Source organism: Aegilops tauschii, chromosome 3 (genome assembly GCF_002575655.3).
Source record: "Aegilops tauschii subsp. strangulata cultivar AL8/78 chromosome 3, Aet v6.0, whole genome shotgun sequence".
In the NCBI taxonomy this organism is placed as follows: Eukaryota; Viridiplantae; Streptophyta; class Magnoliopsida; order Poales; family Poaceae; genus Aegilops; species Aegilops tauschii.
The window spans coordinates 172939751-172964235 of NC_053037.3; the positions used below are offsets into that span (position 1 = coordinate 172939751).

General features: G+C 46.6%; 2 long non-coding RNA genes across 2 annotated transcripts; both read right to left on the reverse strand.

Annotated features, from left to right (window-relative positions):
* Nucleotides 1–5663: 5663 nt before the first annotated feature.
* On the reverse strand, nucleotides 5664–7465 carry LOC141042328 (uncharacterized). The gene is made up of 3 exons (XR_012204630.1): nucleotides 6950–7465; nucleotides 6613–6840; nucleotides 5664–6453 (listed from the first exon to the last, which is right to left on the reverse strand). It is a non-coding gene; the product is annotated as an uncharacterized lncRNA (long non-coding RNA).
* An 8063-nt stretch (nucleotides 7466–15528) lies between these two features.
* LOC120975439 (uncharacterized) lies at nucleotides 15529–18134 on the reverse strand. Its single transcript, XR_005771202.3, has 3 exons — nucleotides 17517–18134; nucleotides 16711–16912; nucleotides 15529–15810 (listed from the first exon to the last, which is right to left on the reverse strand). It is a non-coding gene; the product is annotated as an uncharacterized lncRNA (long non-coding RNA).
* Between the last annotated feature and the right edge of the window lie 6351 nt (nucleotides 18135–24485).

Below are 24485 nucleotides of genomic sequence, written 5' to 3' on the forward strand. Positions count from 1 at the left end.
CTATGGATCGTGCCATCCACGAAGAACACCTGGGACTGGAACCTGGAGGAGGACATGTAGCCCATCTATAACGTGTAAGTGGAGTACGGTAAATTGTGAACGATAGCGCCGTGAATATAGGTAGACTAGTCGTGCACAAATTTATCACATGAATTGGAGATGAACTTGTGTGGCATACTGGCATTTGTCCTTTAGAATTTATTACTAGTAAATGTGTTATGTGTATGTGCAACTTGTGTGGTTGTTGCACGGGCTCCAACACGCTCTTTGAGAAAAAAAGGTGGCACAGCTTTGGATATATGTGACGTGGCGGCATCATACAGTAGCATCCTTCGCTATAGTTGTACTACGCTCCTACTAGGACGACAACTCCTATAAAACCTTGCGCTTGGCTCTTTGCCTCTTCGGGAGGTTCAACAGTTCGTACTCGTGTGAACCTTGCACTTGGCTCTGCGCCTCTTCGGAAGGTCCAACAATGATGATACTATGGTACACATTATGCTTCTGGCAATCTGACACCGATTGAACTACTGCACGTCCACCGCGAGGGCGAGGGCGAGGGAGAGGGAGAGGGCGCGCTGTAGTCAAAACCCTCTCCTCGTCCTGCGAACCACCGCGCGCGTGGGCGAGGGAGAGGCGTAGTAAGAAAGCTTCTCCTTGTTCAGCGAGTTGACGGACACATCAAAGCAGTACTAGTACTAGTCCATACTGCGTCCTTTCCGGTTAATCTGGCTTAATTTGAAATGAGAAAAATACACTGGCGGTCAACGTATGTAACAATACGCTCTTTACGGTCACTATATATAGTTTTGCGGTGATTATACGATCACTAGCTCATCGTAGAGCACCGTATTGCACCCTACTGACCGGCCACATAGTCGACGTGGCACTTTGTTGACTGGTTAAATTGTCACCTAGTTTCTGGGTCCCACCTGTCAGTTGGCAAAGCAAAGAAATCAGCTAAAAAACAAAGAGTGTAGTACATCTACACTTCCAATGCGTTTAGCCTTTAATCTAAATCGATATTGATTGACTAATGCACCAACTTGTGCTCTAGGTATAGGCTACACGTCTATCCTTAATTACAGCATGCAACGACCTTTATTTAATCTTCTTCTCTCAATGGTCGCATGCACACATAACTTTTGGGCGTTAATTATGCCCTGGTCAATGTGTAAATCTCTAAATGTACAGTCTTTCACGAACGTAGGGAGTAGGTTGAGCACTTGAGCGTGAGCGTGTGTGTTGCGTCGTGTGTTGTGTGCCGCATGGGTGCGTGAGTGTTGCGTGCGTCCATGTGTATGTGTGAGTGTTGCATGTTGCATGCATGCATGCATGCATGGGGCTTACTCCCTCCCATTAACATGTTCATATTTCAAGCTTCCTCTATTCCCTCCATATGGTGATACTCCCTCTGTTCCCAAATACGGAGTAAAATCCTCCCTTTGTTCCCAAATACGGAGTATTTGTCTTTCTAGAGATTTCAACAAGTGACTACGTACGGAGCAAAATGACTGAAGTGAGCGTAGAGGCATAGGGATAATGTAGAAAGGAAGTCTTCGCGATCCATTATTCCCCATCTCGGTCAGAGAGAACTATTCAACTAGTCTTCCCAGTGAAGTGACAATACACGCTGCAGCAGATGGGGCACTTAATTAATAAGCTGAACCAGCGTGTTGGTGTTACTAAATCAGCCTTACCCAGTACTGCCATCATGTTTGCCAGTAGAGCACGCTTCTGTCCTCCATTAACTGACATATGGGCCCTCTTGTGGTAGACCCACATGTCATCGGTGTAACTATTTACAATCCGAAGGACGGTATATCCTGGTAGTAGTAGTAGAATTGAGATTTAATGCACTTTCTTCCCCGTCTTCCACTCTTCTTCCTCCTCTCTTCTTCTTCCTCCTCTCTTCCCCATCGTCGGCCGCACACCATTTCCCCTTGGTAGCTCGCGCGTACCATATCCCCCCGCTCACTGCTCGACCACACGAGGAGAAGCTTCTTCACTCACCCGCCCGAATCCACTTCCCCGCTGGCTCGCAGGCACCGAAAACCCCAATGGCAGAACCGACTGACACGCAGAGACGCAATTGGAATTCCCTCCCCGATGTTCTCTTGGAGCAAATCTGTAATCATATGGACCTACTCAGCATCGTCCGTCTGGCCGCATGCTCGGTGTCTTTGTATCGTCTACTCATCTGCAACCGGCCGGCTCTTTTCAAGACACCCTGCTTGCTGATGCCCAATCCTCGCAGGTGGCCCAGACACCGACTTGACGATCCTACGGAGGTTGCCATGGTGCCCCTCGACATGCTACCACTACCCGTCCACCTGCCCTTCATGCGTGGCCACTACTGGGCGGGCATGAAGGCCAACTGGATCGTCCTCATCCACCAATCCGGTAGTCCGTGGCGTCTCGTGGATATCTACACCCAGCGAGAGATCACCCTTCCATCTTTGGATACCGCCGCCATCGAGCCTCGCGGCCCGCCGGACACTCCTGCCTACTACGCGCGAGACGCGTCGAGCTTTTGGCTGAAGGTTGTAATCTGCAAAGTGCCCACACCATCAGAAGGCTACATGGATTACAAGCTCATTGCCGTGTTCAACATGGGATTAGTCTATCTGGAATCCGGTCGCCATACATGGTTATGGCTCATCGTCGATCCTCTTCACCCAACACTTCTGTCTGATGTTGTAGTGGACGATGGCATCGTTTATGTGGTCGACGCACAGATTGGCTGCCTATACTGGTGGAATCTATCGTCGTGTAATTGTTCTATCTCATCTCATCTTTACCTTAAGAATACGACTGCATGTTCATTGTTACAAATTTAGAATATATAGTATGTCTATAACCACATCATTGCTATATGTTCCTCTCATTTCCTAGATTTTTATGACCACACATGTTATTGTTAGAGTTGATATGAGAACAATTGGTATCTAATGATTGTTAGAATAGATATTATGAGTATAACCTCATGATTGCTATATGTTACTCTCATTTCCAGGATTTTTATAACAACGCATGTTATTGCTTAGAGTTGATATGATAACTGTAGTAAGTGCTATGGTAGAATATGAGTAGGCCCTGTCATATCTGTTTTCCTCTCATTGTTACATGATGTCATGATGTTTGAACCATGATATATTGCTAGAATATGAAAGCCATTGGCTTATTTTTTTTTAACTTGGGGTATGATTATGACCACGGCATTGCAATTCTCTGTCTATGATATGTGTCACTGTTATAATAATCTTAATTCCACACATACTCTGAACATGATTGTTTATTTTTGTCCTTTTGGTCTCCAATTTGAATTGTTGCAGCAGACGCAAATGCGCTGGCCTTCATGATTCCAGGACTTGGAATCATACCAGCCGATGGGTGGTGGTTTATCGCTCGTTCAGCTGACGGTGGTCATTTGATGCTCATTTTCACGTAACAAATTGACCACACCATTTCATCAAACCACATGCAGTGCAATGCCTGGGGCGTTCGTGACATTGATGGCTATGACTGCTTCGTGTTCGAGAAAGATGACAGCTCCGTTGGGCCAGGCGTATTCAACTGGAGGCGGGTTTACAACCTCGGCAATCACTCCATGTTCCTCGGGCTCAATTATCCGATCATCCAACCAATCATCGATCATATCACCGGCGATGATTACCGTGCTATGCAACTTCCATTCGCTAGGGGGGACTGTGTTTACACATCATACCATGGGTTTCATGAATCACCATATCCAGAGATTCGTCGACACAGCTTGTTGCGAGATAATCTTCAGTGTGTGAAAGGCATCAAGCTTCCATGCGATGGATGGCTTTTGCAAACCCGACATGCGGCGATGTGGTTAATGCCAACAGCAAATATGCACAACTTGATTCGTACTGATATGTAGACTGAGCCATGTATTCTGCTGCTGTAGCACGACCCTCTTTTGTTGGACTTTTATTAGTTTGAAGCACTCCTCTGGTTTGAAGGATAGATACCTTTCTGGGATCAAGTGCATCCTAACTCACATGCGCAGGATGTACTGATAATGATGATGGAGATGATGTATATATATATATATATATATATATATATATATATATATATATATATATATATATATATATATATATATAGACACACACACACATCCCAGCTATTCTGCAACCCATACCTGAATAAGCTATTTAGAAACCGTTCCTAACTGCACGAGAACAGACTGCTAACTGTGCGAACTATACTAGTTAACTATCACGCGGACTGTTTCTGGCGTCGTTTTTCGCACTGTTTATGGGTCGTAATTATTGAACCGTTAATCGGATTTATGCTGATGATATACCGTTTGATAGCTATTGAGAAGGAGCAAAAAATTCATGTTGATCATTTTCCCAAAATCGATCAGGTTTTTAAACAAAATTAAAAAACTAAAAATCCATCTAACGAATTTTCAATGTTTTTGTGGAAGGAATTTGCAAAGCTTTTGTCGGAATGATGCGTATGATATACCGTTAGAAAGGTACCGATTAGCCCGAACTTTGGCATATATAACATGTTTTCATTTTTCCCCGAACTGCTACAGTACACGCTAAGGCCCGACCAGAATAGCTAACTGACATATGTTGACAAAGCTAACTGCCGGGACTTAAGACACTATTTTTTCTTTCTTTCATTTTTTTCCCGGGTCAAGCTAACGGCCGACACTGAAATAGCTAACTGTCGCGAAATAGCTAACTGTCGCGACTGCGGCAGTTAGCTACCATCTAACTGCCGGATTGAAGGTACTAATTTTTTTCTTCTATAAGTTTTTCGTCTGGGTCATGCTAACTGCTGGGCCCAAAATAGCTAACTTCTGGGACTGCTGCATTTAAGAACAAGTTAACTGCCCAACCGGAATTTCTAACTGACATATGTTGACAAAGCTAACTGCCGGGACTTAAGACACTATTTTTTTTCTTTCTTTCATTTTTCCCCCGGGTCAAACTAACTGCCGACACTGAAATAGCTAACTGTCGCGACTGCGGCAGTTAGCTACCATTTAACTGTCGGACTGAAGGTACTAATTTTTTTATTTTATAATTTTTTCGTCTGGGTCATGCTAACTGCTGGGCCCAAAATAGCTAACTTCTGGGACTGCTACATTTAAGAACAAGTTAACTGCCCGACTAAAGATGCTAATTGTTATTCTCGCGAGGCAAAGAATAAAGTCAAAAGAAAGAAGACAATGAAACAAAAGAGAAGCAGAAGCAGTACCAGTGACGACCACAAATAAAAGCAGTAGCATGTTGTTTCTAAAAAAAGCAGAAGCAGCTAGCACAGTCGGCAGCATGCAGTTAGCAGTGTAAACTAAAATGAGACAGAGAACAAAAGAGAAAACAGGAGGTGACATCCATGAGCTAGTACTGATGCTTCACAAAAATTCCATCATAGTATGCTCCCGTGAAACACAGGCTAGCTTTGGCCATCCATCCATTCATCCATCTTCCAGGGAGTGGTGGTACGTACTAGAACCAACATGAACGCACTAGCTGTTAGGCTGGATCGAACCAATTTAATCGAGTCGGGCTAACTAGCTTAACCTCACTCAATCTTGAGGGAGGTGATCGATCACCATCGAACAAGGGTTCTCATCAGCTTCAGATAACTGCTACAAATTGCATAGTTAACTGAAATAATTTATGTGTATTTTTTTCATAAATAAGTGCAAAAGAACTGTCACATCTCAAAAAGTTAATTATTAAGTTTGAGTACAGATAACTGCAGAAACGCACTATGTTTTGCTCTTACTACACGAGGGACGAGCTAACTGCATCCACACCTAGTATATTACTGTGCAGCGAATTTGCAGGCACCACCGGCCCTCTCCCATCTCCCATGTAGTCTCATTGAAGCGGGATCTTGGGACGGGCAGCACAGTGCGCTCGAAGTTAACTGCAGTCGGGGGCGGCATGGAGCGGGCGCTGCCGTCGATGGAGCATAGTGCACACCAGGAGACGGGGTAGGAAACCAGGGCAGAGAAGAACCACTTCTCCATGTAGCTTCGAACACATGTAGCATGAGCTCCTACAACCTTGTTATTTCCCTCTCACCCTCTGCACACTTGTTTATTCTCAACCAAGACCACCACAAGCAAGTCGCGTTCGTAGTAGATTTAGTGGTGGCGATAAAAGCTAAACAAGTTAACTGAACCAATCAAAAAATGGGAAGTTACCTGAACCGCGTTAAAAACTACAGAACTTTAATAAAAGTAAGTTATTGAAGTTAACTGTTCTTTTTTCCCATCTTTGTAATCTTCACGAATGTAAAAAACTTAACTGAAGTTAACTGTTGTCTCTGCATGTCTTTGCTCCTTGCCCCAGTCTCCTAATCACCACTATGAGCAGCGCACGCACCACCAGTTTTGAGAAGATACAACGGCTGAAACATCAAACACAAGCTCATGCGTACACCCTTGACCTGAACATCAGTTAACAAAAAAAAAGCAGAGCAGTTAACAACAAGCAACATCACCGGTTAACAACAAATTTGAAGTTAACATCATTTAAGTAGTTAACAGTAAATTAGAAGTTAGGAGCAGTTAAAAGAATTAGTAGTGCAGTTAGGCTGTAGCTGCACCGTAGCGTCAAAGTAGCACCGGCTGCCTTCATGCTTGCCACCCCGGGTGAAGGTGCAGGGGAGGTCCAAGGTGCTCGTGCTCGGCACCACGCGTTGCTAGGGGCTGCTCCTCGCATGTAGCTACACACAACGACCCGAGTTAACTGCCGTTTTTGCAGAACGGCAAATCCTCTAGTCTCGGTGGGCATGCGGCCATGGGGAGGCGCCAAGCGGCCAGGGGGAGCTGAACTTCTCGCCATAGAATATAGAGGAGTCAGCCACGAGCAGCTCGCGCAGAGGTAGATTGATGAGAGAGGGGCAGTGGAACGAGCGGGGAGGAGGGAATTTGCTGTAGTACCTGGGGAGATTGGCGCGGCCACCACGCGTGAAATAGGAGCCTGGTGGATGGTCGACAGGGGGTGGGGCGGTGCCACACGGAAGGAAGGAGGATGGGGACGGGCGCGAGGTCGTCGGAGGGCCGAGGGGGAGGTGCTCGAGGCCGCCGAATGGGGAAGGATACTGGGGCGGCGTGCCGCGGCTAGCGGGGAAGGAGGCTTTAGGGAGGGACGCACGACCGTGGGTGGGGAAGGAGGCTGGGGAGATACACGCATGGCCACCGGCGGGGGAGGAGGCTGGGACAGGAGCGGCGCATCGATTGATCTGGATCAGGCACGGGAGGGAACAAATTTGTGGGGTTGAGAGAGAGAGGGAGAGAGAGAGAGACAAAGCGGGAGAGGTGGGTGCGGTCCAGGTTTTGTTCGGGACCTGCACGGCGGCGCAGCAACCAGTGGCAGACCAGAGCTCGCTCGCTCCCTCGCGGCACCGGAGCACCGCTCGCTCGCTCGCCCCCTTCGGGAAAAGAAACAAGGTAGTCGGGGGAGGTGGTTTCTGAATAAGCTTATTTAGGAACTCTAGAGGGAGGTTGCAGAATAGTCCCACCCTCTATATATATATATATATATATATATATATATATATATCAGTTAGGCTTCAAGTGCGTACTTGTTAGTTAAACCTATGGTTAAAATGTGACACTAAATACGACTAGTAAGTAGTACAGTAGCAGTACTAGTATACGTCGGTCAAATTATTCATCATGTCCGCACATTGAATTGACGTGACAACACGCTGCGCGTGAGGTGACACAAGAATCCCGGCGGCGTGTTCGGGTATTCTGGACTTCCGATTTGGAGCACCACTTATCTGTCGAAATCTTTCATCATTCACTTAAAACAGTCGATTGATCATACATTCAGTACCATATAACTGGAATTAACCCATGCAAGTCAAAGAAGGATTGGTCGGTGATGACGGCTAGCGTCAAGTGCGATCCCACGGATCAGGAGCTGATCGAGCACCTTGAGGCCAAAGTGAGTGCTGACAGCGCGAGATCTCACCCTCTCATCGATTTGTTCATACCAACCATTGACAGCGATCACGGCATATGCTACACCCATCCTGAGAAATTTCCAGGTAAGACACCAATCGGCCGTCTACTTGCACAAACATATTCCTTTGTTTATAGCTCTATTTTTCTTTTTAGACGCAGACCTGGTGAAGCAATTACAATTTGATAGTTAATAAAAAGCGAAACAAGTGACTGCAACATGCCAAAGATGTTATGAAAATGCCAACTACATACACTAAAACCTGTATTCGACAATACTACAGGTATCACACTGAGTGGCCTAAGCAAGCATTTCTTCCAACGCAATTCCAGGGCATTCAAAAGGGGCACGTGGACGCGTCGCAAGATACAGTCGGAGTGTGGCATGCACGCGATGTGGCACAACACCGGCAATACCTTGCCGGTGATGGTCAACGGCCGGCAGATGGGCAGCAAAAAGGTTCTGGTGCTGCACACCAACAAGAACTTCGACCAACAAAGGACCAACTAGGTGATGCACCAGTACCATCTCGGGGACCTGGAGCAAGAGAAGGAGCGGGAGCTGGTCCTCTGCAAGATTTTCTACCAGACGAACACTAGGGCCAGGAGTAAAAAGATTATAAGTTAGTTTGGTATTGGTACTTGTACTACCTTGTCGTCCGCAAGTTGGTATTGTTGTTAACGATCTTTTGGTATGAACTTGGCATTTGCTTCCAACCATCATGCCGAGGGTCGACGTGGATATAAAGCTGATTCATTTGTTTCGAAACGAATTTTCAGGCACCTGATTTTTATTTGATGGGTAGCATAAGCACCTGCCGTTCGAATTCCCAGTTCTCCAAATTTTTCGAAACAAGTGCATGCTCTTATTATCACGATGAAAAAAACAATATCCCTGTTGCATCCTAGTTATCAGTCTGTACTTGCAGAATTCTCTCGTTTATTGAGCACGTATATTGTTTTTTCAGGTCGAGCAAGTTTCAACTGGGATGTAGACTTCCCAGGCTTGGTTTTGTTTTTAACAGGCCCAGCCCATGACGACAACGGGGCACAAAGATCCAGCAGGTATCTACTGGCCTCTGGCCCGCCAGCGTTAGTTATATTTTGTCTTACAACATCCGCAGGCACTTTTTTTTACGGAATCAAACACACATCCCATTTATATTTTCCTCTTGAAACGCATGTCCTACATCCGTTTTCTAATCTCTACCTATAGTTTTACTAGTTCATATACACGTATCATTATATTGAAAATACATAAAATTCACTTTTCATATTTACATCCTTATTTTTGTTGTTGTTTTCCCTCCCAGCGCTGATTTTTTTACCACTGGTTTTCCCTTAAACCAACTCAATTGTCCCACGTCTTATTTGCTTACAAAAACAAAACAATTTTTTTGGCAAATCAATAAGTTCTTAAAAAAATTTTAGCATTTCGGGATTACAAAGGTTCGGACTCCACCGAAATATGCAAAATAAGGTTGAACTTTTTGACCGTGGTCCTGGGCAGAAAATGGGCTGTAATAAATTACTTAAGAATTAGCAAATGGGCTGCAAATTATTAAAAAAATAGCAAATGGGCTCTATGTTGTCTGCCACAGATTTGGAGGCTGACTTGTGGGCCTACTAAGTTCATGTGTACACAAGGTTTATCAAAAAATAAACTTAGTCAACAATCGACTCTACTAGCGTTAGACCGTTAGATGTCAATCTAACGGCAATCGTGCTTCTTCAGTCTCTCTGATCTTCCTGCCCCAGCCGCCCAAACCAGCACCGTTGGAACCGTCTCCTCCCGCCTCCCGGGCCCAGCTGTGCTGCCGGGCAGGCCTCACGGCCCCATCATATACTCGCATCCCTGGCCTGTCTATCCCTCTACTCACCTACACCTCCTGTTATTTTCCGGCGACGGCAGCCGAACCAGTCAACCCTCGTACTCTCCTCCGCGTGGGCAGCCACTGCTGTGTCTTCCCCGGCTCTTCCTCGTTCCCTTCGTAGGCCTCGCCGTCGTCCACCGCCCTGGTGCTCTCGGCGCGGCGTGGTCAACGTGGTCAACGAACGACATCCATCGGAAGTGGACTGTACGTGGAGAGGCTGACAGCTGGGTCCACGGCCGCACACAAGGAAATGCCTCCTTATTACGCGCAAAATAATGATTCCTCCACCTGACATTTGGGACCCGCTGGAAGGGCCTCTATATTTTGGGAAAAAAATGTTCCCTCCGCTGACAGGTCGGACCCACCAACTATATCTTCGCACGCAAGGAAGTGCCTCCTTATTGTGCACAAAAAATGAATACCCCCTGCCAGCTAGGACCCACCACAGTGGGAGGCTAACTTGTGGGCCTACTAAGTTGACGGGGACGGAGGGCTTTGTCAACTTAGTCAATATGAACGATTCTAGCTCCAGTGACCGTAGGAGTGCTTCTTCAACCTCTGCTCTTCTTGCTCCAACCGCCCAAAGCAGCGCCGGTCGTGCCGCATGCTCCTGCCTCCCATGGCCGGCTGTGCTGCCGCGGAGGCCTCACCGCCCCCTACTATTCCCACCGCTGGCCAGGCCCTGCCGCGACGGAAGCCTCACACCGCAGTCGAACTAGTGAACCCTCGTACTCCTCTCCGCGCGGGCTTCCATTGCCGCGTCTTCCCCGGCTCCGCGTCGTCCCCTTCCTACGCCTCGTCGTCGTCCACCGCCCTGGTGCTCTCGGTGCGGCGTGGTCAAGGAACGGTTTCCATCGGACATGGACTGTACGAGGAGAAGCTGAAAGCTGGGTCCACGGCCGCAGCAAGTGCCTCCTTATTACGTGCAAAATAATTATTCCTCCACCTGACAGCAGGGACCCACCGGACGGGCCACCGTATTTCGCAAAAAAAAAATTTCCCCCTGACTGCTGGGACCCACCAGCTACATCTTCGCACGCAAGGAAGTGTGTCCGGGCAAAAAAAATGATTCGCCCCCCAGACTGCTCGGACCCACCTGCTACATCTTCGCAGCCAAGGAAATGCCTGACAGTCGGGACCCACCTGGTCGAAGCGTACGTAGCGTTGTCATTCTGGTCGCGAACGTGTACTTACATACTAGTCGATGTAGAGGCGCGCACGTGTCGCAGTAGAGGCGCGCACGTAGCATGTACACATACGTACAGCGGCCAGTGTGCAAGAAAGAAAATACGGCCACGTACGTACATACGGGCAGGGTCTCGAACGCCTACTCGCGCATACGTACGGCCAGGGCTCTTGTACATGGCTGGTCGAAACAGAGAAACAGCGTCATCGTCGTGTTCATGGGGAGCCAACCGGCTGGGTTGGAACGGAATGCGTCGTCGTGTTCATCGGGAGGGCTTGGACAGAACAGCCGATGGAAACAAGGCCTGGCGTACCGCAGAACGGAGGAAACGGCCTTGTGTTCGACCGGCCATGTTTGAAACGGGATCCTTTTCATCGAGAGGGGTCTGGCATACCGCAAAACGGAGGAAACAGACCTCCTACGGTCGAAACGGGGGTCCTGTTGATCGGGAGGGGTCTGGCGTACCGCAAAACGGACGAAACGGGCTTGTGTTGGAGCGCTACGGTCCAAACTGGAGTCCTGTTCATCGAGAGGGGTGTGGCGTACCGAAAAACGGGACTCCACGGGATACTGTTCATCTCCACCGTCGACCCCCTCCAGCCTCCACGGGCTACTGTTCATCCACCGTCGACCTCCTCCAGCGTCCACCTGCGACTGTTCATCCACGGGCTCATGTTCATCCAGCCTCCACCGCGCGCTACTCCACCGGCTACTGTTCAACCAGCCCTCTCCACGGGATCCTGTTCAACCACCCCTCCACGGGCTGATGTTCATCCTGCCCTCCACCATCTACTGTTCATCCTGCCCTCCACGGGGTCCTGTTCATCCAGCCCCAACCGGCTCGAACGATTGGGGTCCTGTTCATCCACCCCCACCGGGAACTGTTCATCCAAACCCCCAGCAACGCTCACTGTTCATCCAGAGGCAACGCCACGGGGTCCTGTTCATCCACCCCCACCGGGAACTGTTCATCCAAACCCCCCCAGCAACGCTCACTGTTCATCCAGAGGCAGCATCGATCGGCTTCAGTTAGCAGCAGTAGTGAAGGAATCGCTCGATCGGCTTCAGTTAACAGCCATCGATCGATCGCTCGGGTTCAGTAACGCGTAGCCTGCAGTGCAATCGCTCGGGTTCAGTTAGAGCCCAACGCCTCGCACCCACGCGCGTGCGTGTACGAGAGAAACGCGCATCGCTCGGCCCCGACCACCCACCGTAACCGGGAACACCCTGATATTTTCCTCGCCCTCGCTTCTACCACGGTTTTTTCCGTCATGGACGGCCCAAAGAATGTCACGCAGCTACGTCTCCGGCCCGCCCAGGACGAAAAGCCCATTTTTTGTCATGATTTTTTGTCATAGAAGTAGGACCCCACCACATCTATGATGATACCGTGTTTTGTCACAATTATCATCATAGAAGTGTCATAAGTATGACAGAAAAAAATTCGTTTGGCCCAAAATGTCACGGATGTGTCTTTTTTTTGTAGTGAGAGCTGTCGCCTCGATTGTCGGAGGCTCATTAATAAAGGTGAGTTATATGCAATTTTTAATAACAGGTGACGTCGTGGCGGTTTATCATGATACTGGAAGATGACATCATGGCGGTTTACAAGATTTATGCGAAGATGTTGAAGGAAGAATTTTTCTCAAGTGTTGAAGATTGACATGAACCAGTTCAAATCAATCTGGGGCCTAATGTTGGGGATATTACTGCTGGGCGTAAACCGGCTTGGAGAGGCCGGGTTATCCCCATAATGAGTTATCATATTTGAAGCCCATGAAGACAAAGACGGTGGCGGTTTATGAAGGCCCAGGGCCCAAAGGCAGATTAAGGCCTGTAGATATAAACCGACATTGATATGTAACTTGTGTTGTAAGGTAGGAAGAGTAGACACCGGGCCGGACACGATTATGAGCCGGCCTTGGGATCCTGTAAACCGACGGGCGTCAACCCATGTATATAAGGGGACGACCCGGCGGCGGCTTAGGGACAACAAACAACAACTCGAGAACCAGGCACAGCGAATTTGCTCCCTGGTCATCGAAACCCTAGCAATTCCACAACAACTAGATTAGGCCTTTAGCTTCACCGCAAGGGGCCGAACCAGTATAAACTCTCTACGTCCCTTGTCCGCTTTAACCCCTTTAAGCTAACCCGTCGCGATGGCTCCATGACTAAGTCCTTTCTCTAGGACATCTGCCGTGACAAAACCATGACAAGACCACTAGTTTCAAGAAAAGGGCAAAGGGAAGAAGGGGAACTTCAAAAAGAACGGCAAGCAAGTTGCTGCTCCTATGAAGAAGCCCAAAGCTAGACCCAAGCCTGAAACTGAGTGCTTCTACTGCAAAGGAAATGGTCACTGGAAGTGGAACTGCCCTAGATACTTGGCGGATAAGAAGGATGGCAAAGTGAACAAAGGTATATTGGATATACATGTTATTGATGTGTACTTTACTAGTGTTTATAGCAACCCCTCGGCATTTGATACTGGTTCATTTGCTAAGAGTAGTAACTCGAAACGGGAGTTGCAGAATGAACAAAAACTAGTTAAGGGCGAGGTGACGATGCGTGTTGGAAGTAGTTCCAAGATTGATATGATCATCATCGCACACTCCCTATACTTTCAGGATTAGTGTTGAACATGAATAAGTGTTATTTGGTGTTTGCGTTGAGCATGAATATGATTTGATCATGTTTATTGCAATACGGTTATTCATTTAAGTTAGAGAATAATTTTTGTTCTATTTACATGAATAAAACCTTCTATGGTCATACACCCAATGAAAATGGTTTGTTGGATCTCGATCGTAGTGATACACATATTCATAATATTGAAGCCAAAAGATGCAAAGTTAATAATGATAGTGCAACTTATTTGTGGCACTGCCGTTTAGGTCATATTGGTGTAAAGCGCATGAAGAAACTCCATGCTGATGGGATTTTGGAATCACTTGATTATGAATCACTTGATGCTTGTGAACCCTGCCTTATGGGCAAGATGACTAAGACTCAGTTCTCTGGAACAATGGAACGAGCAACTGACTTATTAGAAATAATACATACTGATGTATGCGATCCGATGAGTGTTGAGGCTCGCGGCGGGTATCATTATTTTCTGACCTTCACAGATGATTTGAGCAGATATGGGTATATCTACTTGATGAAACATAAGTCTGAGACATTTGAAAAGTTCATATAATTTCAGAGTGAAGTGGAAAATCATCGTAACAAGAAAATAAAGTTTCTACGATCTGATCATGGAGGAGAATATTCGAGTTACGAGTTTGGTCTTCACCTAGAACACCACAGCGTAATGGTGTGTCCGAACATCATAACCGTACTTTGTTAGATATGGTGCAATCTATGATGTCTCTTACCGATTTACCACTATTGTTTTGGGGTTATGCATTAGAGACAGCTGCATTCACGTTAAATAGGGCACCATCTAAATACGTTGAGACGACAACATATGAACTGTGGTTTGGCAAGAAACCAAAGTTGTCATTTCTTAAAGTTTGGGGTTGCAATGCTTATGTGAAAAAGTTTCATCCTGATAAACTCAAACCCAAATCGGAGAAATGTGTCTTCATAGGATACCCAAAGGAGACAGTTGGGTACACCTTCTATCACAGATCCGAAGGCAAGACATTCGTTGCTAAGAATGGATCCTTTCTAGAGAAGGAGTTTCTCTCGAAAGAAGTGAGTGGGAGGAAAGTAGAACTTGATGAGGTAACTGTACCTGCTCCCTTATTGGAAAGTAGTTCATCACAGAAATCTGTTCCTGTGACTTCTACACCAATTAGTGAGGAAGCTAATGATGATGATCATGTAACTTCAGATCAAGTTACTACTGAACCTCGTAGGTCAACCAGAGTATGATCCGCACCAGCACTACTAGATTTCCCACTATATCCGAGGGTCAAATTACCGTCGGATATTTTTGCTCACCGTCGGATTTCTGTATAACCGACGGTACACCATTGGCTATGCTTGGTCGGCCATTACCGTAATAGCCGACGGTACTGTAGGGTAATACCTTCTTCAACGGTAATTAGCCGACGGTGAGCCGTCGGACATGTTTCAGTCACCAGACGGCTCACAGAAACTTGACGACGCTTATAGCTGAGGGTTCCCCGTCGGGTATTTATTTTCTGACAGTTATGACTTGCCTTCGACTTTTGTAATAGTTGACGGTATATATTTGACCCTCGGGGTTCATTATAGCCGAGAGGAGGACCAAACTGTCAACTAGTATGACCGCTGACTGTGTATAAACCCCTACGGGGATTCCTTTAGTTGAGAGGCCAAACGACACCCTCAATACATAGATTCACCAATGGTGTGAAGTTTCCATTGGCATATTGTGTAGCTGTGATGCTTGTTCCATGGTAGGCCATTATTAGTCACCCTTCAAGGATTGCTTTCCATTTCAAATATATCTCATAATTGCACAACCCACATACGACCAAGAAACATAAACTATTATATTTAGCACACCATTCATAATATCAGAAGAGTAGCATCAAAATTACATTCATCACTGTGATCTATCTAGGAAGTTTGAAATGCAAAACAAAATAGTAACTAAGATCTAATGGTCCAAGCATTATGAATAAGCTAAATTGACCAGAACTTCATAACTTCACTTTGTTGCATGTCTTGACGAAAGACATTAGATTCGCACCATATGTATCATAACGCTCAACGATCATTTCCATAGACATCACCCCCCTTGCCATATATCACAATTCCTCGAGTACTGTTTCCAATTCCTAAGAAATGATTAGATAAGTTGTAAGGGGGATTAAATATGATGCAATACAGTTGAAATTTAATTGTGGATACTGTTAAAAAAACTTAGATGTTCTAATTGACTGGTTGGCTGCTATCTAACAATATAACTACGTATTCATCTTTTGCTCCTTCACATGCAATTTTCAGGGTAATATGAATCAGCAGGAACACACTCCAAATGATAGACAGTACTACACATTGCTCTGTGTACAAAAGGAATAATCTACCAATAAACCACACTGATTTCAGTTTCATTATAAGTTTGCAGCAGTTCAGATCACATCATGCTTTCGAATTACTTGTAACATTCATATAATTCAAAGCACATGACATTATTCTAATTCACTGTAACAATCCTATGTCCAGAAACATGTGCTATGGTTAGACCAAGATTGCTATAATGAAACCAAGCTTGTCGTACATTCTCAAAAGTATCAAGGTCTCAAAAGCTGAGGACCCAAAGAGCAAAGCTAGTACAGGGAAAGCCAAAATCTAGAAAGGAGGACGCCTGGCATATTGTCTAATCATATTGTCTAATGTTGAAGTATTTTTCTCTGTGCAAATGATTTGACTGTATTAATTATAGCAACATCTCTGCTTATATGAGTTCAAGCCAATTGTGCCCCTTAGATACTCTTATACTAAGAATTAATAATCAAGTACACTGGAAGTACAGAAAATTATCTACAACTCTCGCATTGTCACTATAAATCAACTTTGAAAGTATCTCATCCAGAAACAGATAAACGTAATACTGCAACAAGTAAATGTTGCATGATTGCAGTACTGCTTTGATTAGAACATCTAGTTTTTTATTAGAATTGAACACAAACAAGATACTCTGCAGTCTGCAGATGAAAAGAGAAGAAACAAAATACCTTCAGCAGCGACGGGAGGTCATCGTGATTGGAAAAGGTCATCAGGCGAAGGGGGTGCCGTTGTGTGGCAAGGTTCACTGTTCCACCCTTCCTCGCCCAGCATAAAACTGGCTCAGTAGACCATCGGATTCTGGGGGCTTGAGTCATGTGCCTAAGTTCAAAAGCTTTATATTCTTGCTCTTCAGGTAGGCCCGACTTAGACCTGCATGATAGCATAGTGCATTTATGTATAACAAGAAGCCCCTACTCTACATATTTGAGAAAGAACACACGGGACATGATGTTAACATGACAGTGGCTGCACCAACCTTAGGCACATGAGTTAAATGTTCCAGAACTACAAAATACTGCGAAGAAAACCAAAAGCGAGATTTTAAAACTTACAATTATATCTACAAACCCAAACTGAAGGAAAAGTAACCAGGAATGTACGTACTCCATGAATGGAGGGCCTCTTCAATGTTAATTGGTTTGTTTGGCAGGGACTGCTAGTTAAGCTATATAGTAGTATGAAGTATACATCCCGATCATGATTACACACGCTGACACAGTGTCTCTTCTCTGTACTATAGTGCCAACTGCTGCAATTAGCTAGCCTTGGCCAAACATATATGCATCAACACAAGTCCGCTAGCTCACCTCACTGGCACCAAATGTCCATTCGCTAGTTAATGAAACTATTTTTAACACATAGGCTTACTTTACTTTCAAAACTAATAGGCTTGGCTTTGTTTTTCAACAACCATATAAAAAATAGACCTAAACAGACATGCAAACAACCATGGCCATTGGCCTCGATGTACAACCTGAATCTCACCACCACAGTAGCCTGCCGTGGCACATCTCCTCCATCTACCCAGTATTCAACTTGAAACACACGAGCAAATCCTGCACCCCAACCACCAGAAAAAAGCCCACCATCCATTACAACAGAACACATACGCCACACAGATGACCTGCTCGATGAATTGTGCGAAGGAGGTGGCGACCAAAGTACTGGCGGGCGAATGCGCGAGTGAGCGTGGTCCACTCGGCAACGTCAGGTGACCACTTGGATGAGGAGGAGCTTCAAGAAAGGGCAGAAGGCCGATACAAGGCGCAGGAGGTGGAGGGATAGAGAGCCGACGAAGAATACCGCTGCGGTCCTGAGGAGAGGCATCGAGCACCTATTGGTTGGGGCGACGAGGCCAAGCCGGCCAGATCCGGCAGCGTCGTGGCTGAGGGCTGCCAGATCTGAGGGCCACGAAGACCTATACGGGAGTTGAAGGGAGCGGGTGACATTACTGGACTAGGGAGGGCGACGAGGGTTAGAGGGTGGAAGTACGCAGGCGGATTGACGGCTGATAGCGGGGTTGGCGCATGGCGGCGAGGAAGCGAGAAGAGAAGATGCGTCGTGGGAGGTTTCATCAGAGGGAAAAGGGGCGAGGGATGGGAGGACGTGGGCACATGGCCGATAGAAGATGGGCTGTAAAATTTGCTCAGGGGCAAGAGGGAAATAATGGCACGAGGTGAAATGGTTCTTTGGTCCTGCCTGAAAAAAGAATGTTATATAATAATTAATATACATACCACACGTATTCAGTAAAAAAACAAAGTATATAGAAAGTAATTATTTTTAGGTTCCCATAAAATGTAATTGTGGCAACCAGACAACGCAACTCCAAACTTTTTTTGCGTGAGAAACTATCGATCCATTCATCTTCAATCATGATAGTACGAAAAACAACAGAGGTAATAAAAGTTACAACTAGGTCAGTGGACCATCTAGCGACTACTACAAGCACTCGAGCAAGCCGAAGGCGCGTCGCCATCACTGGCCTTACTCGTTGTAGCCTGGAAAATCTTGTTGTAGTTGACAATCGGGAAGTCGTCGTGCCAATGCCCATTGGACCAACACACCCGAGCAGCAACTATCGTCGATGAAGAAACTCGTAGATCAGAAGGATTAAATCTGTAAACACCCAAACAAAACCGAACGAAAACCGGATGCAAACAGATCCTCCAAAGACTAGCATCGACGGAATGCCGTGGAATCCAATGGAGACACAGCTTCGCACGCCCTCCGATAGTTCTAGACGCAACTCCAAACTTGACGGAGAACTACGAAGGACAAACCATGCACACCACATGGCCCCGCCGCCGTAACTTTGACTTCAGGGTGAAAAACAAACTGAGGCAATCCCGCGGACACGTCAGAGAGGAGTCGACTACAACAAGAATTGTCGCGTCAATAATATGGTTACCTCCATCATCGTTGCCACATAAGCCTAGACACCACAACCTCGTCATCCATCGGTCCCGCTTGCCGATGCCGAACTCCCAAGACGAAGCCCCTGAGCAGAATACAGCACCAAGGCATCGCCACAGTCACACAAGATCAAGGGTTTCCCACGAAGTGGTCGTGATGGCCGGATCCGCATGGGATTGGTGCAAGAGCAAAACAGTTATACCTCCAGGAAGGTCAATGATGGTCACAGCCGCCGCCATCACTAGTCACAACACAAAAGCCGAGACAGGGTCTTCACCCAAGCTCCAACACCACCTCAGCCGCACATCATCTTGCACAAGCTCCGACAAGCCCACCAATCACCACCACCATCAAAGCTGCCACCGACAAAGAAGCCCCAAGACCCGCAACAGCCATCAGCACCTCGCGGAGACCACCGGCGGCTAAGCTCCATCACGAATAGCCAGATCCACCAACGGTCGTCCAACACATGGCCACCGAATGCAGCGCGAGTTTCTGTGCCCTGTCGAGCGCAAGAAACAATAGAGCGCTGCCCGACGCCAAGAACCAACATGGTTTCGAGCCGCAACCATGCATCCGATGCGCCGACCGTGCTCTCTGGAGACCAGAACTACGACAGTCGTAGCCAAAGGTATCCACACGTCAGGCCACCTCATGGTCCGCCGCGCCAGCACATCTGCAGTCTGTGGCCACAGCCATACCTTTTTGACACCACACCGAAGCACATCCGAGTGACAACCTACTCAAGCGCATGGCACCGGCCGATACCGTGTACGCGACGTTTGCCGCTGCAACCGCCGGAACTGGGCACTAGGACTCAAATCCCAATTGCGCTAGACCGCCCCATGGCCCACTGCGCCCGAGTTGTAGTCCCTCACTGTGCCATCGCGTGGCCATGATGGCAGATCCATGCCGCTGAGCCCCTTATGCTCCTACACCGCCACACGACACTCCATCGTAGCATCACAAGCCACAAAGAAACACCGCGTCAGCAGGTACAAGAAACACACGCGTTGCATCAGTACCCCATGCATGGTAGTAGTACCAGCCGCCACTACCGAACACCCAGGACCATCGTCCCAGCTTCCCAAACACACGATAAACCTCCTAGCGCTGCTCCCCTGCGCCTCCGTGCCTCCAATTGGAATCTTCTTATTGGGAGTTATATGGAATATAACATCCATCATTGTACATTTATTGATGTTGTCCATTGAAACATATCATCGAGAGGGAAAGTTAACCGCCGGTTATTACTATAGACTATCGAGTATTTCTCAAATAACCGAGAGGCACACATGTACCGTCGGCCATTTTCACTCATAGGTGAGAGTTTTCTTTTCACCTTTGGCTATTAAATTTCACCATCGGGCATTACATCTAATCCCCATGGGTGTGGCAAAAATCGTCGGGCATTACATGTAATCCCCGAGGGGGCACCAAAAACCGTCGGGTATTACAATTAACCATCGGGCATTACATGTAATCCCCGTGGGTGCAGGGAAACCCGTTGGGGATTACATGTAATCCCCGTGGGTGTAGGAAAAACCGTCGGGCTTTATAATGAACCGTCGGCCATTAAGTTGGATACCCGAGGGGTGGATTTTAACCGTCGGGCATTCTAGTATACCGTCGGGTATTGGTGGTGATACTTGTGAGTTGACACTAACCGTCGGCAATTGCAGCTACCGTCGGCTATTACTGTAATAACCGACGGACCGTCGGCTATTAGGTTTCACCGTCGGAAATATGGGGATTTCTAGTAGTGAAGAGTGGTACGGTAATCCGATTCTGGAGGTCATGTTACTAGACCATGACGAACCTACAAACTATGAGGAACCGATGATGAGCCCAGATTCCACAAAATGGCTTGAGGCCATGAAATCTGAGAGGGATCCATGTATGAGAACAAAGTGTGGACTTTGGTTGACTTGCCCGATGATCGGCAAGCCATAGAAAATAAATGGATCTTCAAGAGGAAGATGGACGCTGATAGTAGTGTTACTATCTACGAAGCTAGACTTGTCGAAAAAGGTTTTTGACAAAGTTCAAGGTGTTGACTACGATGAGATTTTCTCACTCGTAGCGATGCTTAAGTCTGTCCGAATCGTGTTAGAAAATTGCCACATTTTATGAAATCTGGCAAATGGATGTCAAAACTACATTCCTTAATGGATTTCTTAAAGAAGAGTTGTATATGATGCAACCAGAAGGTTTTGCCGATCCTAAAGGTGCTAACAAAATGTGCAAGCTCTAGCGATCCATCTATGGACTGGTGCAAGCATCTCGGAGTTGGAATATACGCTTTGATGAGTTGATCAAAGCATAGAGTTTTATACAGACTTGCAGTGAAGCCTGTATTTACAAGAAAGTGAGTGGGAGCACTACAACGTTTCTGATAAGTATATGTGAATGCCATATTGTTGATCGGAAATAATGTAGAATTTTCTGGAAAGCATAAAGGAAGCTGCTTACATATTGAGCATCAAGATCTATAGAGATAGATCAAGATGCTTGATAAGTTTTTTCAATGAGTACATACCTTGACAAGATTTTGAAGTAGTTCAAAATGGAATAGTCAAAGAAAGAGTTCTTGCCTATGTTACAAGGTGTGAAATTGAGTAAAGACTCAAAGCCTGACCACGGCAGAAGATAGAAAGAGAATGAAAGTCATTCCCTATGCCTCAGCCATAGGTTCTATAAAGTATGCCATGTTGTATACACGATCTATTGTATACCCTACACTGACTTTGGCAAGGGAGTACAATAGTGATCTAGGAGTAGATCACTGGACAGCGGTCAAAATTATCCTTAGTGGAATAAGGATATGTTTCTCGATTATGGAGGTGACAAAAGGTTCGTCGTAATGGGTTACGTCGATGCAAGTTTTTTCACCCATCCGGATGACTCTAAGTCTCAATCTAGATACATGTTGAAAGTGGGAGCAATTAGCTAGAGTAGCTCCATGCAGAGTATTGAAGACATAGAATATTTCCAAAATACATACGGATCTGAATTTGACAGACCTGTTGACTAAACTTCACTCACAAGCAAAACATGATGACACCTTAGTACTCTTTGAGTGTTAATCACATGGCGATGTGAACTAGATTACTGACTCTAGTAAACCCTTTTGAGTGTTGGTCACATGGCGATGTGAACTATGGGTGTTAATCACATGGTGATGTGAATTATTCGTGTTAAATCACATGGCGATGTGAACTAGATTATTGACACTAGTGCAAGTGGGAGACTGAAGGAAATATGCCCTAGAGGCAATAATAAAGTTATTATTTATATTTCCTTATATCGTGATAAATGTTTATTATTCATGATAGAATTGTATTAACCGGAAACTTAGTACATGTGTGAATACATAGACAAACAGAGTGTCACTAGTATGCCTCTACTTGACTAGCTCGTTGAATCAAAGATGGTTAAGTTTCCTAGCCATAGACATGAGTTGTCATTTGATTAACGGGATCACATCATTAGAGAATGATGTGATTGACTTGACCCATTCCGTTAGCATAGCACTTGATCGTTTAGTATGTTGCTATTGATTTCTTCATGACTTATAGATGTTCCTATGACTATGAGATTATGCAACTCCCGAATACCGGAGGAACACTTTGTGTGCTACCAAACGTCACAACGTAACTGGGTGATTATAAAGGTGCTCTACAGGTGTCTCCGATGGTACTTGTTGAGTTGGCATAGATCGAGATTAGGATTTGTCACTCCGATTGTCGGAGAGGTATCTCTCGGCCCTCTCGGTAATGCACATCACTATAATCCTTGCAAGCAATGCAAATAATGAGTTAGTTGCCGGATGATGCATTACAGAATGAGTAAAGAGACTTGCCGGTAACGAGATTGAACTAGGTATTGAGATACCGACGATCGAATCTCGGGCAAGTAACGTACCGATGACAAAGGGAACAACGTATGTTGTTATGCGGTTTGACCGATAAAGATCTTCGTAGAATATGTGGGAGCCAATATGAGCATCCAGGTTCCTCTATTGGTTATTGACCAGAGACGTGTCTCGGTCATGTCTACATAGTTCTCGAACCCGTAGGGTCCGCACGCTTAAAGTTCGGTGACGATCGGTATTATGAGTTTTTGTGTTTTGATGTACCGAAGGTAGTTCGGAGTCCTGGATGAGATCGGGGACATCGCGAGGAGTCTCGAAATGATCGAGCCGTAAAGATCGATATATTGGAAGGCTATATTCGGACATCGGAAAGGTTCTGTGTGCTCCGGGTATTTTTCGGAGTACCGGGGGAGTTACGGGAATACGGGAGTACATATGGGCCTTAGTGGGCTTTAGGGGAAAAAGAGGAGAAGCCACGAGGGCTGGCCGCGCGCGGCCCATGGGCCTAGTCCGAATTGGACTAGGGGAGGGGCTGCGCCCCCTCTTTCCTTCTCCTCCCCCTCTCCTTCCTTCCCCCTCCTAGTAGGACTAGGAAAGGAGGAATCCTACTCCTACTAGGAGGAGGATTCCTCCCCCCTTTGGCGCGCCTAGAGAGGCCGGCCGGCCTCCCCTCCCTCCTTTATAAACGTGGGGAGGGGGCACCCTAGTACACACAAGTTGATTGTTCCAAGCCGTGTGCGGTGCCCCCCTCCACCATAATCCACCTCGGTCATATCGTAGTGGTGCTTAGGCGAAGCCCTGCGTCGGTAGAAACATCATCATCGTCATCACACCGTCGTGCTGACGAAACTCTCCCGCAAAGCTCTGCTGGATCGGAGTTCGTAGGACGTCATCGAGCTGAACGTGTGCTGAACTCGGAGGTGCCGTGCGTTCGGTACTTGGATCGGTCGGATCGTGAAGACGCACGACTACATCAACCGCGTTGTCATAACGCTTCCGCTTTCGGTCTATGAGGGTACATGGACATACTCTCCCTTCTCGTTGCTATGCATCACCATGATCCTGCGTGTGCGTAGGAATTTTTTTGAAATTGCTACGTTCCCCTACAGTATGCCCATGGTGACAGCCATCCGAAGACCATGCAATAAGGCCTCGTATTTGGCTACGTTGTTGGAGTCCGTGTATAATATTTGGAGTACGTACTGAACTATATCTCCAGTGGGGGACGTTAAGACAACGCCCGATCCTAAGCACGCCAGCATTTTGGAGCCGTCGAAGTGCATGACCCAGTTGGAATATGTGCCGTACTCTTTAGGGAGTTCGGCCTCTGTCCATTCGGCGACGAAGTCAGCCAGTACTTGGGATTTAAAGTCTCGGCGCGGTTTGTATGTTATGTCGAATGGAAGGAGCTCAATGGCCCACTTGGCAATCCGGCCCATGGCATCGCGACTGTTTATTATGTCATTCAGTGGTACTTCGGATGCCATCGTGATTGAGCACTCTTGAAAGTAGTGTCGTAGCTTCCGGGATGCCATGAAGACCGCGTATGCTATCTTTTGGTAATGAGGGTACCGGAATTTGCATGGTGTGAGGACAGTGGATACGTAGTATACCGGCTTCTGAAGCGGGAATTTGTGTCCGTCCTCCTCTCGT